We start from the raw sequence: 19,499 nt of genomic DNA on the forward strand, positions 1-19,499 counted from the left end.
TTTTGCCTTACTTCTTCTGCCCTTATCATTCATTCTTTTTTATTGTACTTCACGTATCCTGGAAAGCCACCTTTCATTCTTCCAGAACTGGTGGAAATAAATGAGTAGGTAAAACTCCCATTTTACAGATAAGAAAACTGAGGCCCAGAGCAACTTAACATTTTGATCACAGGCATATAATTAGCACGCAGTAGAGCTGGACACAGATCTTGCCTGCAGTAAGTGCGCTGGCCACGCCCCCAGCATCCGCAGTGCCCCCCACCCAGGTTCTCTTCACAAGAGAAGTCTCCACCTGCTGTCTCTACTCTGCCTGTCCTTAGGAAAAAACACCTTCTTCTCACCCATCCTACTTGCCCAAACAGTGGGGCCTCCTTCTAGTTTTTTGTTTTTTTCTCTGCCTTAATAATGCATTGCAATGTTGTGGTGGAAAATGTAACGTAAAGAGAGATCAGAAAAAGTCAATTTGGTTACTTAAAAACAAAAATCATATAAACTATTCTGTAATGACCTCCCTTTGGTCCCATTAGGCATGATGAAGCACATTCTCGGGGACCCTCAGGAGGTGAGTTAACTCTTTCAAAGGCACTGGGGTTCCATTCAGTGAATTACCCACTAAATGGCTCCCAGGTATCCGGAAAGATATAATGCCTCCCTGCAAATTCCTCATGTTCTCCCAGGGAGTGATGCCAGCACAGAGAAAATGTGGTTAATTGCACAAATGGGGCAAGAGCCGGCTGTATGTAAATTAAGCACCATGACTACAAATACTATCTGCTACAATCAGGAGTGAGGAGGGGAGAAGGGGAGCTTAATGTTGGCATCCTCCAGTCTTCCCCCCCCCCCCCCCCCCGCCGTATTAATAGGCAGAGCTGGCCTTCTGTTTGCACACTTCACGCATTTTAACTCCCAGAATTCCTCTCTCCAGATTCTGCATTGTGCATTGTAGGGCCCCTTGCACTGTGAGTAGTCACCAAAGCCCTGTTGTAAATTATATAGGAAAAAAGTTGGAGAGGTTTTAATGGGCTTTTCAGAACTCAAAATTTCAAGGTTTTTGTTTTAACTCTAACCTAAATGTGAGGAGGCTCATTTATCACCTTGCTAATGCCTTTCTCACTATCCCCCCCCCCCCCCGCCCCCACTCTGTGTCACCCAGCTCTATTCCCCCGGGGTGGGTGAGAAACTCCCTTTTGAAGTCTGTGGGAGTTCCAGTCTCTACTATTCTGTAGGATGAAAAGTATGGAGTAAACTGGCCCAAGATTTTTCTCATCCTCTCCAAGGGAAAACAGAGTTTGTCTCATCTCAGATCTCTCCAAACTAACATTCCTCACCGCAAAGGCTTCCTGAGCCGTCTTTTCAATCCCTATAAGGAAGAGGATTAGGCTTTTTCTCTGAGTGACTTTGGTTACGCACTAAGAAATACAGGATCAGATAACTTCATGAAGAATCCCCCAGGCAACTGAAAGGAGGGGAGGGAGGCAAAAATCATTCGTAAAGTACCCTTCACAGCAGGGACCTGCGTCAGAGTTCTTATTTCAGCAGGTTTTGGGGATCTCCCGATTTAAGGAGGTTCGTGTACGTTTTGCAATTGCATTTGAACCACTTCCTGCACATTGCGTCAAAGCCACGTGAGGCAGTGTCCTGCCCTAATGTTTCACTGCACATAGTGTTCCCCGCTCTGAGCTGGAAGGTATAAATACCATGCCTTTCAAAGAGAGGACATTTTTGCACAGAACAATAGAACGAATAAGCCAATGTGTCTTTTCGTTAAAAAAAAATGCAGATCTTCAGCCTTAATATATTTGTCCCCCATCTAAAAATGTAAGAGGAGAAATTAATTATTAAGCCTGAAAAAAGTGTAAGAATTCTTTCCCTCGGTAACTCTGGGAGCTCCTCTTCCCCCTACTCTCTAAAATTGTGGGCATTTCCCCCCATACTCTCTTCTCGACCCTGGTCCCTCTTCTCCCTTACAGGCTCTCCTGCTTTCCTTCTCTGGAAGGAAATGGGTGACTCCTGATGTCAGTTGCTGAGCTATTTGCTTAAACCCCTTGGGTGTCCCGCCACCATTTCATATTCGGAACCCTATCCGCTATAGCAACACTGTCCAGTAAAACTGTCTTTGATGATGAGAATGTGCTCTTTCTGTGCTACCCAATATGGTAGCCGCTAATCACATGTAGCTATTTAAATTTAAATCAGTCAAAATCAAATAAAATTGGAAATAACAGTTGCTCAATTTCACTAACCACATTTCAAGTGTTCAGTAGCCCCGTTTGACTGTTGGCTGTTGGATTGGACATCATATCTTTAGCATTTTTGTTTATATCTTTCCTATAGCATTTTATTAGCTGTGGGTCCTTGGCAAACTACCTCATGACTCTGAGGCTCAACTTTATCATCTGTAAAATGGGACCGATATGGGTGCCTGACCGGCTCAGTCAGTAGAGCATGTGACTCTTGGTCTTGGTGTTGTGAGTTCAAGCCCCACGTTGGGCATAGAGGTTACTTAAAGAAAGAAGGAAAGAGGGAGAGGGAGAGGGAGAGGGAGAGGGAGAGGGAGAGGGAGAGGGAGAGGGAGAGGGAGAGGGAGAGGGAGAGGGAGAGGGAGAGGGAGAGGGAGAGGGAGAGGAAAGAAAGAAAGAAAGAAAGAAAGAAAGAAAGAAAGAAAGAAAGAAAGAAAGAAAGAAAGAAAGAAAGAAAGAAAGAAAGAAAGAAGGAAGGAAGGAAGGAAAGAAAGAAAGAGAAAGAAAGAAAGAAAGAAAGAAAAAGAAAGAAAAAGAAAGAAAGAAAGAAAGAAAGAAAGAAAGAAAGAAAGAAAGAGGAAGAGGACTGATAATAACCCCTGATAAGTTTGTAATGAGGGTTCAAGAATAACTAGATGCTATTACAAGGCATCTAGCATAGTATACACTGAAAAGGCTTTTATTTTGAATCATAGATCCTTCTCTCCTTTCCCCTCTCTAATATTAATTTGCAAACATCCATCTGGAGCTTAGAGAATGTGAACACTCACCAGAGCCATTTTAAGGATGGGTCAGTTTACACGTTGTAGGGAACACCTTAAAAAAAAAAAAGTATAGGTTTAAGCTGCAGGCCTTGGTTATTGGAAAAGTTCTGAGCGATTCTGTGATTCTGTGAAGAAGAGTTAATGTAAAAGTCCTCTGCAGGAACTAACAAGATTCTCCTAGGTTGCTTGGAATTATTTTAATTAGCTTTGTTTTCCAGGGCATCGCGACAGGGGAAAATGCCCCGTGAGGCTAGTATCACTGGGAGGGTGGAGAGGTGTCTCCTTAATGAAAATGCCTGTTTCTTCAGTAGACACCGTGTGGGAGCAGCTTGGTTATTTGGGGGAACCTGGTGAAGAGGCTCCCTGGGCATCAGAAATGGCCTGGGCGTTGGGTGCAGGGGCGTCCAGGGCCTTCAGGGCCTCAACAGGAAACCCTCTGGCTTGGATCAGCCTTGCACACTCAACAAGTTTAAGAAAGGGGTTTGCATGGTTTATATCCTGGCTGCAATCCATTAAAGCTTTAATTACACTAATTAGGGATTTGGGATAATCAGGTTGGCCTGCTTGAAATGGGGCCTGTAGTCTTTGTAAGAAAAGGTTTGGGAAATAAACCAGCAGGATAAACAGGATTGTGGGGGCACGCGTAGGTATTTCTGGGAACCGTCCCGGTCGATGCTAAGGATTAGTGCATGCTTTTGGCATGCAAATGAAGGCCGTTCATTGTAAATCAGCAGAAGGGCTGGGGGCCCCCCTCCAAGAAACACTTCATTAGCAGTTAAATACAGTGACATTCTTGAAAATTTTAAACACACACACAAACACACCTGAATTTTTTCCCCCAGAATAACCTGTAAATTCCCCATTTGGGGTGGAACTTGTGGAGGAAAGGTGCCTAGGGGATCTTGTAAAATACAAATTCATTTCAAAGCAATACTGAATAGTAGTTTTGTATTATTCTCTCCCCCCCCCCCCCCCCGCCACACACACACACAATTTAAGGGACACTAGAAATACCATTATGATAGTCAAAGCGGCACACTGACACTATATGATGGGGTCCCCCATAGCTGAAAGAGTTGGGAACCATTGGCTCAGAGCTTCCAAATGAGTAAACTTCCATTATGTCATTCAGTAGTATGTACTGTGTATAATATAACCACGCTCTAACTTTGCAAGCAAAATGGCTTGGGGGGGGTGGGGTGCGGGGGTGAGAGAGAGAGAGAGACCCTGCAATTATGCTGTGCTAACCATCTCATTCGATTTTTAAATCTTCAGTAGGTATTTCCCAGGGACTATGTTGAAAATTTTCTTTTTTTCCCTTTTTTTCCCCTTCTCTCTCTTCTTCCATTTTTTTGTCCCTATGTATTTCTCAAGAGATTATGTGAGCACAGAATGGTATAGAGAAGAATGATCAATAATCATTCATTGGCCTGAAAAGGGAGTAGGCGGGAGAAAGCTTAAACAAGAAGGCAAGATAGTATTAATGAGTGCTTTTGAAATGATCTCTAATAAAAAGTATAAATTACCACTATCGTTAGTCAACCCATCTTCTCTTCCCCCTGTGTTTACATACAGCTTGCAGTTTACCAAGTATCTTTAGCATCCACGAACTCATTGATTGGATTTGATTAAGCAGGAAGACGTGGGAGTTCCTATCTTTGATTTTTTTAAAAATAATTCAGTCCCCTGATGTGAGTATTTTTCTGAAGAAATCAGATGCCAGCCTCCTGGAAAACAGGGAAGATCAAATACTAGTCCAGAAGCAGCTTAACTGAGCTTTTGCCACAAAAAGAAAAAAATCACTTTGAAAAAAAAAATCAGTCCCCAAGGCCCACAAAACTTGAGGTCTGTAAGCTTGTGACACCCACAGGTGAGTACTTTGTAAAGGACAGCCCATGTGTAGAAGTGACTTTGCCTCCCAAATTATTTCACTGCCTAAATGGATTAATGCTTTTTTTTTTTTTTCAACGTTTTTTATTTATTTTTGGGACAGAGAGAGACAGAGCATGAACGGGGGAGGGGCAGAGAGAGAGGGAGACACAGAATCGGAAACAGGCTCCAGGCTCCGAGCCATCAGCCCAGAGCCTGACGCGGGGCTCGAACTCACGGACCGCGAGATCGTGACCTGGCTGAAGTCGGACGCTTAACCGACTGCGCCACCCAGGCGCCCCTGCTTTTTTTTTTTTTTAATTTTTTTTTTTAAATGTTTGTTTATTTTTGAGACAGAGACAGAGCATGAACAGGGGAGGGGCAGAGAGAGAGGGAGACACAGAATTGGAAGCAGGCTCCAGGCTCTGAGCTGTCAGCCCAGAGCCCGACGCGGGGCTCGAACTCACGGACTGCGAGATGGTGACCTGAGCTGAAGTCAGACGCTTAACCGACTGAGCCACCCAGGCGCCCCGGATTAATGCTTTTGAGTAAAGTTGCTGTTCACTCCACCGTTTCTAAACAATGCTAATCTACTGACTGCTACTCTGTGTATAAGTGAGTCACAAATATACAAAAATAAATTTCAGTGAGCAGTTGGCCTTATGATTATATTCACGAATATATGCAGTTATCCGACTGTATGCTTAACATGCGTGCCTTACTTTGGAGACAGCTCTTGTCTTGCACGTGGCTTTCTCTCTCAGATAATTTTTTTTTAGGTTTTATTTATTGAAGTAATCTCTACACCCAATGTGGGACTCAGACTTATCACCCCAAGATCAGGAGTCACATGCAGCCAGCCAGGCACCCCTCTCTTAGATATGTCTGTTGCTTGCCGTCTTTGCTCCCTGATTCCCTGAGACAGGAGACAGGGTGGTCCAAATGAATTAGGATATGCCTAGGCTGGGCTATTAGTGGAAATAGTGTTATGGAACCTGGTCTGGATCACCCGGCGCAAGAACCAAGCGGCACTCAGAGATCTTGGAAGGCAGGAGTTTTATTTCATACGCTGGGCTCAGAGGAGATCACTCTCCAAAGGCCTGAGTCCGGAGCCTAAGCAGAAGGAACAATTTATAGTCTGTTACTTCCGCATTCCCCATTAGCAGTAATTTCTTGGGCACGGCAAGCTGGGTAGGAAGAAGAACCCAGAAGGTGAATCTTGGGGCGGGACTGGAATTTCCCTATCCGTCCTGTCGGCCATCTTATAGCAGATTTTTCCCTATCAATATCCGTGTATACAGGGGAAAATGTAGAAGTCAGTTATGGCACAGACCTTCATTTTATGCATTCCCTTCATCGGTGCCTAGTGACCATGCCAGGCCTGGTAATGAAGACGTTTCTAAGGTGGAATGCAAAAACAGCACAAGGAAGAGGGCTCTGATCAATTAGCGGTGCCTCCCATGGGCAGAGTTGGTTATAAATGGCACCAGTGGCCTGGTACATGCCATCCCTGGCATAAACAAACCCTGCCCATTTGAGATCTCCTCTGACATTGAGAGTCTTCTCATATCTCCCCTTTCTCAGTCCACCATCCTTTGGTGCTGGAGTCCCTTGTTCTCAGCTAAACGTTGACTGTCACCTGCTTAGAAGAGCTCACCCAAGCGGAAGGTCATGGCAGCATCAGAGAAGTACTTCTCCTTAGAAACGGAGACTTTTGGGGCGCCTGGGTGGCTCACTCGGTTGAGCGTCCAACTTCGGCTCAGGCCATGATCTCATGGTTCGTGGGTTCGAGCCCCGCGTCTGGGGCTGTGCTGACAGCTCAGAGCCTGGAGCCTGCTTCGGATTCTGTGTCTCCTCTCTCTCTGCCCCTCCCCCGTCGCTTGCTCTGTTTCTCTCTGTCTCAAAAATAAATACGAAAGGGGCGCCTGGGTGGCTCAGTCGGTTGAGCGTCTGGCTTCGGCTCAGGTCATGATCTCGCGGTTCGTGGGTTCGAGCCCCACATCGGGCTCTGTGCTGATGGTTCAGAGCCTGGAGCCTGTTTCGGATTCTGTGTCTCCCTCGCACTCTGCCCCTCCCCTGCTCATGCCTTGTCTCTCTCTCTCTCTCTCAAAAATAAATAAACATTAAAAACTTTAAAAAAAAATAATAAAAAAATAAAAATAAAAAAAATAAATACGAACATTTTTTTTAAATTTTAAAAAAGAAAAAAAGAAATGGAGGCTTTTGATCCCAGACTTAATGTATCTATCTAAGCCCATCTGTGGACTGCATAGCTCCCCCCTGCAAAATGTCCTCTGATGCAGGGATTATCCAGTCAAAGGAGTGTTACATTTAGAAACAGTTTCTCATAATTTCTGGGTGAGAGTCCAGCACTTAGGGCCAACACCCAAGGACAAACCAAGACTCTGAGTGGCCTCTTGAGTATTATGTTTTCCATGCATATATCTAATGAGATCTCGACAGTAGTCCCCATGGGGTATGTGTTAGGGTTACCTCTGTTGTATAAATCACGATCCCCAGACTAGAGAGGGTAAGCACTTTGCTCCAGTTCGAATACCTAGTAAATCAGATTAGGAGTTTGCCTCCAAAGACCAGACTTTCAGCCACTAGGCCGTGTTCACAACTGTTAGTGATACCAGAACTATGACTCCAAAGACCCTAAATCCAGTTTTGTTCTTTAGGTTTGAAACTTCTCCCTGCTCATAGAGAGAATTATGTATCCTCTCATTAGCCGTTGATGTGGAAAACTCAAATAACTCATTTCATTTACTACCAGAAACAAAACAAAACCCTCCAAAGCTATTTGTAGTTTTGTGCCACCAAAGCTCATAAAATGCAGCTTCTTCGTTTTGCTCATTGGTTTTGACACAGATGTGAAATTAGCAATGAAAACCATGTGTAAGAAACAGCCATAGTTATTCCCAGCTCGACGAACGTAAAAGAGAAATGGAAGGGCGAGAGAAATGCTGCCAGGCGAGGGATATTCCAGTTGGCCTCCAAACCAAAGATTTGTGGATGTCGCTTTCAGAAGTGGTTTTTATTCTTGGCCTTGGCGATGAAAAAGACCATGGTTTACTCTATTCAGGCTAAAGTAAATCAAAACTAATTGCTTCACTGATAATTTATGCTGACCTGTGGCTTAAAATAGTGGTTGCTGGAACCAAGAACCAGAGCTTTCGTTAAGATAGATGGACTTTATTACTCCTTCCTTGTGAGAAAATACCCAATATTTATCGGGAAGGTACAGAGTAATGGTACGCAGGAATGGGATTTTGTGTGTTAGGCCCGTTATTCACCTTCAGTACATGAATTTCATTTGAGTGCTAAGATTCCAGAAGAGATTATTGGCGAAAAAAGAAAAAAAAAAGTAACTCCTAAGTGCTATTCACAGAACAGCTGCTAGCCTTTGAATGATGCTGTTCATGAGGATGTTTCTAGTCTTCAACATGCCAAGGGGGAGCGGGACCAGGGAGCAGGGAGCCTCCAACACCCCCACGGCCCCTCTGTGTGCCCTGACAAAGGAGGACACCCGCTCTTCTCGCCTTTCTCCCAGCCCTTGGAGAAACTACTGGGTTTGGGTCTCTTCTCTTTGGCGTCTTTCATTTTGCTCAGCAGATTGCATATGATTCCTCCCAAATGTAAGAGTTTCATTTTGTCCACATTCCTTGAAGTAGAATTTTTAGCAATGGCAGTGACAGAAGATAAAATTGGATGTTATTATTAACTTGTATCTAGAGAATAATTATAAATAATATAAATAATACATTCTAGTGTACAGATGATATGATTAGAAAATAATGATAAAACTCAATATATATTGTCTGCATGTCAAAAGTTTTTAGGCACATTTTTTCCTGTGTGCTATTGTTATCATAATCTCAGAATAAATAAACAGCCTTGCTAGGGACACCTGGGTGGCTCAGTCAGTTAAGTATCCGACTTCAGCTCAGGTCATGGTCTCGTGTTCGTGAGTTCGAGCCCCGCATAGGCTCTGTGCTGACAGCTCAGAGCCTGGAGCCTGTTTCGGATTCTCTGTCTCCTTCTCTCTCTGGACCCTCCCCTGCTTGTGCTCTGTCCCTCTCAGAATTAAATAAACATTAAAAAAAAATTCTCAAGAAAGGATGATTTTATTTGAAGATTATGTCCTCCTTCTACTTTATGTTAAAATGACCTTTTTTTTTTTCAACAAGAGGCCAAAGACGGTAGATGGTAGTTAGATAAGGCACACCACTTGGCAATATAAAAATTGGCAGACCAGTGTTAGTTATTAAATATTTTTAAAGGCTTATAATATCCGGGCTAGATGCCATAGAGAAGTAAATTAACTGTAGCTGCCTTTAAAATAACATACATACAGGGGCGCCTGGGTGGCTCAGTCGGTTGAGTGACCGACTTTGGCTCGGGTCATGATTTCACGGTTTGTGAGTTCGAGCCCCGCGTCGGGCTCCGTGCTGACAGCTCAGAGCCCGGAGCTTGCTTCACATTCTGTGTCTCCCTCTCTCTCTCTGACCCTCCCCCACTCATGCTCTGTCTCTCTCTCTGTCTCAGAAATAAGTAAACATTAAAAAAAAATGTTTTAAATAGATACATACATAAAAATAAACAAAATATGATGTCAAGAGAATAGATTTTTTTAATGTATTTATTTTTGAGTAAGTAATCCCTACACCCAATAGGGGGCTCAAACTCATGATGCCGAGATCAAGAGTCCCATGCTTTTCCCACTGAGCCAGCCAGGTATCGCAGGAGTAGATTTTTTTTTTTTTTTAATCACCTCTTTTTTATTTTTTGCCTTACTCCCCTCTCTCTTTTCCTCTCACTGTCCCCAAAAATAAAGTGAAAGTTTATAAGAAAAATGAGCTACAAGATCTGATAGGAAATTGGCTTGCCTTCAATGTTAATTTATCTTGCGCAGATTAGACCAGAGCTCCTCAAAGTCCGGGAATTATATCCTGTGTGTGTCAGATATAAAGTAAAAGGAAAAATAGAAAAGTCTTACTTAATGCAGTAAATCTGTCAGCTTGGTTTGGTCCCCAAGAACAAAATCTGATTCATTGGCTATGCACTTCACAAAGTACTCCCACCCCCATGTGAATATCAGATGAAAATCACACACAAGAAAACCCTCACAAGTTAAGTGCTAAACTGATCTGATCTGATGGTATGGGTTTTTTCCTGGTGCTGCTTTTAGTTTTATTATTTAGCACTACGTTTTTAATAGCAGCATGTTAAAAGAGGCTCCGAATTCTGGTGACATTGCAGAAATTTTAACGAAGCTTCAAAATCCACCCCATCGGCTTCAGATGATGAAGTCAAAAGTAGCTCTGGGATGAGAAGTGAAACGCTTCCTAATTTGAAACATTATTAGAAACTTTCTGAAATTAGCATTACTTGGGAGTCTAAATTCGGTCGACTTTTGTCTCCTGAAAGGAACCACATTTATTTAAGTTCTCAGTGATCACCAGAGAAGACCCCTCTGTTCGTAAAGGGGCCAAGTGGACAAGGGATTACTCCACTTGTTGCTTCCAGGTTATGTTTCACTGGCCAGCTGTGTCGAACAAGTACTCCTTCAGCCACACTGCGGCTTTAAGTTGCTGCGAAAACGTGAAGACCTGCCTCATGAATTTATTAGCAGATGTGTATTCCGAAAGCCATTGTTACTTGGAGACCTAGCGCGGCAGCCAGATCTTCTGACATGTGGGCCACACGTGATCGCAGGCTGAAATGTACCCATTATTCCCATGGTCATTTCCCACGGCCTCCTTACTGGCTCTCTGTCCGTCTTTGTCCTGGAGCGCATGTAGCAGTCAGTAGTCAGAGGAAAGAAAAGTCTTGTACAAGTTGGATTGGTAATGTACACGTTGGATTCTCCCCTGGACAGATGGATTGGGTCCTCGTCAGGTCAGAAATCCCATTGTCTGGAGCCAGATTTGGGAGTGCTTGGAATCTCGTGGTCTATCTGCCAGCTCCCAACAGCTTTCTTCAAAGGCTTCCTGGGTTTCAGAAATTTGTTTCCACTGAAAAATGGCCATGCCCAAGGGGCCATTGAAACAGCAGAACAAAGCTTGGGACTTCCAATGAGGTAGCTGGATGTGGTGCCTTGTACAGAGGCTGTGGTTGTGGACCAGTGCAACTTTATGGATCTCCCAAGGCGAGGGCAGGCTTGAGCTCCATAGAAAGATGTCTTTCTGGGGCACCCGGTGACTCAGTTAAGCGTCTGATTCTTGGTTTCGGCTCAAGTTATGCTCTCACGGTTGGTGAGTTCGAGCCTCACGCCGGGCTCCACGCTGTCAGTGCAGAGCCTCTCTCTCTCTCTCTCTCTCTCTCTCTCTCTCTCTCTCTCTCTCTGGCCCTCCCTGCTTGTACTCTCTCTCTCTCTCAAAATAAATTAATAAACTTTGAAAAAAAAAAGAGAGAGAGAGACGTCTTTGTGTTGGCTCTGTGGATGGTCTGTTTCTTGCCCGGCTGGAAAGGCCTTCTGCAGTTCATTTCTTCTTAAGAAATCAAGGCAGAAAAGTAAAGAGGAAGCGTATGGGTTTACAGATAGCTCCCTTCCCCCCGCCCCCCGCCAAAGCCTGTTGTCCCTCAGGAGAAGGACTTTCTGTTTGTATTCCAGCCACAGTAGCTACCTTCTCAAATATACCTGTGATTGCAACACTAACGTAATAAACATGTGCACCGTCCGTAAGCATAAGCGTGGCTCTTTGGTTTCAGAAGGAGCAGAATTAATGATGGCACTACTGATCCCTTTATTCAGTAATCCGGCCCAGAAGCTACCAGTTGCCGGCATAAGTGGCAGAGAGGAAAGGTTTATGAATTAGAATTTCCAGAACAAATCGTGTTCATATCCACTGTGTGCCAGGAACCTGAAATTTAGCAAGGTCAAGGTGCCAGGCCCTGTCACAAGTGCTTCAGGTGTATGAACTCACTTCGTCTTCACAACGCTGTAAAATAGGCCTTGTTATTAGATGTCACTGTTCACAGATGAGAGAACTTGGAGCACAGAGAGGTAACTTGCCCAGGGTCACACAGCAGGAGAGCATAGGGCAGAGATTAGAATCTCAATGGTCTACCTCCAAAGCCCACCACCCTCTTAACTGCCACACTAATATTTTCAAAGTTGGGGGCCCTGACCTGTTTGTGGGTCGAGAAATCAGTGTTGTGGTCATGACCAGGAGATTTTGTTAAAATGAAATAGAATAGAAAAATATCAGGGTATCTTACACAGAGTAAGGGTTGTTTCACGACATTTTTGTTTCAGACGGATTACATAAAAATTCTTTGTGTGTCCAGATATGTTTTGTAGTTTTTCTAATTTCAGAAAGGTAATACAGTGCAAGTACTGCATATTACATAACACTCCCTGAAAAGTCCGAGGCAGCCCTTGTAAATCAAATAAATACATTAACATTCGCGTAGGGAGGCGTATGAATATTCACACTAAATACCATCAATAGGGTAGTAGCTTTTAAGCAGTTCAATTCAGGGTTTGTCTCCCAATGAATTTCGCTGCCAAACTTGTAAAAACAAATTTCCCAGTTTTCAGAGCTTTGCATATTTCAAAATTGCCAATTGCAGGCCTAATTATACGTATGTGTACGGGCTCCCAATAGGAGATCTGTCTCGTATCGAGCTGTGGTAAAAACGTTTGGAAAACACTGCACCGTGCTATTGCTAAAATCATTGACTGTTGGAGCTGGGAAGGAACTTAGGGGTGATATATTACATATACCCATAACACCAGAACGCTTCAATTTTAACAAGTAGACAAACCCAGGGCCAGAACGGAGAGCATTGGGACTTCCGGAGGCCACCCGCTTCTTCGCCCCAGCACAAGCCTCCTGACGCACGACTCAGGCCTCTGGACCACACGCCCTCTCCAGAGTCTTATAATAACAGCCAAACCACACCACGCATCTCGTAGTTTGGATTCTTTTCAGGTTTTTCCGAGAGAGCCTCCAGTTTCGAGTGGTCATTTCCATCCCTCGGTTCTCCAGAGCCGGAGAAAGCCATGTGGTTTTTTTCCCCAGCAGGACACTTAGGCTCAGGTGTTTGGCCGTAGAGTGGGTGGCAGTGGGGTTTCTGTCCAGGTTCCAGTGAAATCTGTAAATTTCCTGAGTTTGTGGTTGAAACTGGTCTCCCTGGACTAGCAGTTTGACATTTTCCCCCTGTGGTGTTATATTCATGTTTCCACATTTAACATGTCAGACTGAATGAACATTGTGGTCGAAGGGTTTAAAAGATTTATAATGGAGTCTTGAAAATTTACTTAAGGAATATGTACTTCCCCAAGCAATAACAAATATTACTACAAATGACCATATTAAATTAAAGTAACTTAGGCATTTCTGATTTGTAGGAAAGTTAAAATTAATCTTACGGCAGTTTCGGTTTCAAAATGAAAACACGGCTCTGGCTGACCACAGATTTCCAGGCTGTTAGTCAACAGTGAATGAACTCTCAGGTGACCGTGTTTTTTCTTTGAGAAATATTCCGTTTTCTCTATGTGTAGAAAGGCAATACTTGGAGGAAAATACCCTCAAAAATCAACCATACTTGTATACGGAAACTTCAGAAGTTCTGGCAAGAAGCTGAGTGGTGAACCTATAGACTGTCATTTTATTATTACTCTTTAAACTGCGCATGTGGATTATGTGCACTCATTTGTGTATGTGTATGTGTATATTCCACAATTGGAAAAAAATGTCGCAAATCCGTAAAAATGTTTACATAAGTGTATTTTAACGAGATGTATTCTTATAATTTTTGAAAGGAAAGGAAGCCTTCCTTATATATATTCTTCATCCCTTCTGTGATTGGCTCCATTAGTGAGTAGGCAAGGAGCCTAGTTCAAATGCTCTTTTCTACACTAAAAAGAAAATAAATAATTACAAGGTACTCTGATAAGTTTTTTTTTCTTTATTTATTTTGAGAGAGAGAGACAGAGCACCAGCAGGGGAGGAGCAGAGAGAGGGGGAGACACAGAATCTGAAGTAGGCTCCAGGCTCCGAGCTGTCAGCACAGAGCCCGACACGGGGCTCGAACTCACGAACCATGAGATCATGACCTGAGCCGAAGTCGGATGCCCAGCCGACTGAGCCACCCAGGCGCCCCCTGATAAGTTTTTTTTTTGAAGTTTATTTATTTATTTTGAGAGAGGGGGGGAGAGAGAGAATCCCAAGCAGGCTACGCGCTGTCAGCGCAGAGCCCAATGGGGGGCTCAAACTTACAAATCGTGAGATCATGACCTGAGGTGAAATCAAGAGTTGGATGCTTAACTGACTGAGCCACCCAGGTGCCCCTCTGACAGATTTTTAATAACTGACTTTTAGAGAGGGAAAAGTCCCTGATTGGTATATTTGCCAATTTCCATGGTGTAAATACTCCCAGTATGGACAGTTTCAAGCTACCAACATGATGTCATTGAACAGAGTTGGGAAGAGGTGTATGGGAGCACCATTATCATTAGATGGAAATTATAGCAGACAGGATATTAATGTAAATGACCCCAACGACATAGATAATAGTAAAATGGAATAAAATAATTAAGAACTGATAGGCTTTGTGTATTACCTTTTAAAAATATACTTGTTTAATTATAAGCTCATATAATTTAATTTTTAATAATGGGTATGTTTCACAGCTGGCTCACAAGAATCCCTGAATGTTTAATGATCAGCTCTCACGAGTTGATGAGCTGTATGAGCCCACAATAGCACACAACTTCTACAAGATTAGAACAGTTCCCATTGCAAAGCAGAAAGAATTCAAGGAGGTGGACACGGCCAGCTTCCCCACATCACAGCTTGGTGAAGTTACAAATCGGGGGCCCCCAGGAGCCAAGGAGCCCCACACAGCAGAACGTGGCTGACATGGAGGGGTGAAGCCTTCTATTCTCCCAGCCTCCTCACTTCCAACATGGAACCCCCCAGAGGGATTCCCTCTGCATTGCCCCAAGCCCCAAGCTCTGGTTACATAATCCCTTGCAACTTTGAAGACCGAGGCTCTGAAGCAAAAACCAGAAAGCTCAGGGTTCTTTGATATGCCCATAGCAGCCTGGCAGAGTAGGAGCATTTGATTCAGCGCTGAGGCTGAATTTCTCTGCTGCTAGCTCTCTGCCCCTCGCCAGCAAAGTGACCTTAAACAGGCCGCGACACCTCCGTTCCCAGTTAATGTGAAAAATGAGGGGGTTAGACTAGGCGATCTGTCTTTTCTAGGTTACTTCCAGCTCGAAGACCCCCATGTTGGCAGCTATTACTGAAGGCTTCAGAAAAGGTGAAAAACCCAGCACGTCAAAACCCATTGAGAAAAACTCACCAGACCACAGGGTGGTATGACTTCCCAAGTTGGAATTCCCTGTCAGCAATGGGAATACAGGGGGACATTTCTAAGACAGACCACAGAAAGGTCTGGGCTGTGATCCTTCAAGGACACTTGTCAGAGTGCAGCTGCCTTCAAAGGTGGGGAGTGGATTTGTCTGGCTTTCTGGTCAAAGCCAATGAGTCTTTAGCCCCTGACTGTATTCACAGCCTTCCTCTGCCGTATCAGGTTCTTTATGAACTCGTCTCCCTGAGTGATTCCTTGCCGTTGGGAATCTGCCCATCTTTTGACAAGCGGCCATCTTGGTGGAACATTGCTTTAACACTTTAGGGTTTCATAGGTCTCAAAAAATAGGTGATGTCGTGGTTGATAAGAGAGAGGAGCAGTGCAACATTGCCAGTGAGAAACTGGTGAGTCGTAACCAATGCTCCCAAGGCGTTTGTACACCCGTGTGCGCGTGTGTGTCGTCACCGGGAATAACCCTGCAGCTGTGTATCTTAATACGGCAGGGTTGCCAGGATTTATGAGTATAGCTGCAAGCAAGTTCACAACCACCAATCTAAGGAGGGAGGGAGAAGAAGGTTGGCAGAAGTGCTTTATGGGTTTCATGTTTAATGCTTTTAACATGATGTCTCGTTCTCACTTCTAGAAAGCACTTAGCAGGTATAAGCCGAAAATAGATTGCTGTCCATAGCTGACCAAACTCACGTGGGGGTGAAGGTGGGGGGTATGTGTGTGCACCTTGTTGTGGTTTTTTATGGTTGTTGTTTCATACCTGAGCTGTAGGAGAATATTGTACAATAAAAAGCATGAGCTATTGATACTATTTAACTGGGGTGAGAGAAGACACAGAGAAGCCCGTCGCCTCTCTCCCTCCTCTCTCCCTCCCTCTTTTGACAAGAGTTTCCATCTGACTCCGTATGTGCACTCCCTGGGCTGATTCCCCATCAGCCCAGCCACAGCCCGTTCTATACATCAGGCACAAACACAAAAAGCTCAGACCTACGAACGTGCCACGCATCCGCAAGAAACTTGGGAGTTAGGTAAGATAGACCGAATATTAGCTGAAACCGTATCACAGGGTTGTATATAATGACAGTAGCTTCTGTGTTTTGAGCCACTTCCTGTATGACAGGCACTCCTAAAGTCAGCGCCATCCTGTCCGCTAGTGGGTGATTTTCTCCCATGATGAACGTTCAGACTCCCAAGACGACCGGAAGCCAGAGTGGGCACTGAGTCTCTTCAGAGGAACAGCAGGCAGGGCCACAGCTTGCCAGCAGGACAGCATCGGGCCTTCTGTGGAGTCCTCGCTGGCACACAGTGATCTGTACAGAGGCAGGGAGTCAGGATGCCCCGCGGGCAAGGGTGGGGGCCTGCCCTGGCAGAAGAGGAGCCAAAAGTCCCGTAACCCTCCACAGGCACACTCCTCAGTTCCCCGCCGGAATGGTCTAGATACAAGATCACCGCACGCAGGAAGCCCGAGCTGTGGCTTCCTGTCACGAATGAATAAATGGTTTCTCACTCCTCCCAGTCGAGAAGCGATTTACCAGTCGGGGGTCAATGTGATCACAGGGAGCGCTTGCCTACTAGCATAGTTGGCCTACCATCTGAGCTAACCAAAGATCAAAGTCTCCTGCAGAAAAGGAAGAGCTGTGTCTTAACCCTCTGCCGATGGTCCTTAGTCCCATTTTACAGAGAATAAAGCTGAGGTTTAGAGAGGTTTGTCAACCTCGCCTCAAGTCACATGGAAAGTAACACATGCAGGGGCGCCTGGGTGGCTCAGTCGGTTAAGCGGCCCACTTCGGCTCAGGTCATGACCTCACGGTGCATGAGTTCGAGTCCCGCGTCGGGCTCTGTGCTGACAGCTCAGAGCCTGGAGCGTGCTTCCGATTCTGCATCTCCCGCTCTCTCTGCCCCTCCCCTGTTCATGCTCTGTCTCTGTCTCAAAAATAAATAAAACCTTAAAAAAAAAAAATTAAAAAAAAAAAAGAAAGTAACACATGCAGCCTGGCTCCAAGTCCCACGCTCTTAACTAAGGTGCAAGATGTACATTTTACCTTCTACTCCATAGAGTCTGTCCATAGAGTCTACTTCAAAAAGTCTCTTTTCTTTTTACCATTTAAAAAACTGACCTGAAATCCCTACCTGGAGAACAATTGGTCTTTCTAGAGGAAGCAGTATGTCCGTCCCGTGGTTGTGCCCGCTCCCAGGCATACTGTGAACCCCCATTCGAGAAGCTTGGTGCTGTGCCAGTTAGTAATTCTACTTAGAATAATAGAGGAAAGCACTTGTTCTTTTTCCTTATTTTGAGTAGTTGCCATATTTTGAGAGTCCATATTTTGACTAGAGGTTTCTGAGGAGGGGGGGAAAAAAAGCAGTTTTAAGAACAATAGAGCCAACTTTGGCATCTGAAAGTAAATGAGTACCGGATACCAGGCACAAACAATTCTGGTTTGCATTGTCCTTCATTTCTTTTTAAACCATTGCCATCTCGTAGCACAAAACCAAAGAGCTCAAGGCAAAGCATTTAGCTTTATTACCGTTCAGATCATCATAAATATCTGGTTTAGTATATATCTTTATTGTATTGCAGAGGCCATTCAAGAAATGAGCCATGCATGTTCCAAGTACAAAAGTAGACATTGTAAGACGTTGTAACAATACTGTAATATTGTTTCATTGAGTGTTTAAAGCTTTTTAACCAGGCATGGGGACTATCTGTTGACTTCCAAAACTCCCTAGTGTAATGAAGGCAGATACTAAGAAATTTTGTAGACAGAATGTGAAATGTGTTGGGTAATTAACACTGTGTTTAAGTGCAATGGAATTAATTAATGATGAATTGTATTAAAATGGAACGTAATGATGGGGGTGGGGTACAGGGAGGACTTGAGAGGCATGGTTAGGTCCTCTTGGTCAAGGCAGTGGGCATAGGTGCCTATTTTCTTGCCTAAAAGCTTTCATGTGTTCTATGCACTAGGCTTTCTGCCACAATTTTATTTTATTTTATTTTATTTTATTTTATTTTATTTTATTTTATTTTATTATTTTTTTAATTTTTTAACGTTTATTTATTTTTGAGACAGAGAGAGACACAGAGCATGAACGAGGGAGGGTCAGAAAGAGGGAGACACAGAATCTGAAACAGGCTCCAGGCTCTGAGCTGTCAGCACAGAGCCCGACTTGGGGCTCGAACTCACGGTCTGCGAGATCATGACCTGAGCTGAAGTCGGCCACTTAACCGACTGAGCCACCCAGGCGCCCCTCTGCCACAATTTTAAAAAATGCAGTTGACACAGCCCCACCTGCGGGTAATACAAAAAAAAGTTTGCTGGCACCTGGCTGGCTCAGTCAGTAGAGTATGCAACTCTTAATCTCAGGGTCATGAGTTCAAGACCCACATTGGGCATGGAGCCTATACTTAAAAAAAAATGTATAATCCAAAAAATAGTTCGCTCTTTAAGCGACAGATACCATTTCGTAGATTGTTTTGAATCTCGTATTACATGAACTTATGAAATGTTATACAGTGAGAAAAGAACGAAGTTTGAATATTACTAACGTAAGAGAAAGGTTGAAGGGATAACTTTGATGTTTCCAAAGTGAAATGATCAGGAAAAGTCACCTTTCCCTTTATGAGTAATAAAATCACAATATAAACAGGTCTTCAGCTGTGATCTTCCTCCTTGTGCTGCTCTCTTCCCTTCTTCGTGAATCTGCTTGGGCAGATTTACTCACTCTTTAAATGTTGACTGAGATTGACTTGGTGGTGTGCTGGCAGCGATTTGTGGGGACGGGTGTCCTTTCCTTTCAGCTAACGGTTAGGGAGACAAGACCTTCAGTCTGCCAAGACAATTTTCAAACCCCAAATAACAGTATGAGGAACTGGAGTAAGACCAAAAAAAAAAAGAATCCATTTTCAGGGGGTCATAGATGGTAGGTGGCAGTGAAGTGCTATGAACAGTAAATTCTACCAATCTACAGATGAAGGAAGCCCTTTCCCCCTGGGCTTCTCACAGTTGGGGAACTGTGAGAATGGGTGGGCTTTCTATGAGCTGAAAGACAAGAGAGGACCTTCCAAGAGAGAGGAAGTCTTGTCACCAAAGGCACTGCCCTGAGTACAGACATAGTCTGTGTGTACACGTTTCCCACCAGGAGGGTTTGCCTCAGGAAGAAACGGGCCCCCCACCCCGTGAGGAACCTGAAGACGCTGAGCTAGAGATCATTCCGTCGTGTAGGAGAAGGGAATCTGTCGTGAGTCTCTGAGATTCGAGACCTATGAACGGGCCCCTTTCCCAGGGCGGGG

The 19,499-nt window shown here is 44.2% G+C and overlaps 1 protein-coding gene across 4 annotated transcripts in view; it reads left to right on the forward strand.

Moving 5' to 3' along the window:
- The window catches only part of JAZF1 (JAZF zinc finger 1), a 347,561-nt gene that overhangs the window by 277,595 nt on the left and 50,467 nt on the right, over window positions 1-19,499 (forward strand). The gene's annotated exons all lie outside the window — the stretch shown is intronic.

This window comes from Neofelis nebulosa, chromosome 4, assembly GCF_028018385.1.
Source record: "Neofelis nebulosa isolate mNeoNeb1 chromosome 4, mNeoNeb1.pri, whole genome shotgun sequence".
NCBI classification, from domain to species: domain Eukaryota; kingdom Metazoa; phylum Chordata; class Mammalia; order Carnivora; family Felidae; genus Neofelis; species Neofelis nebulosa.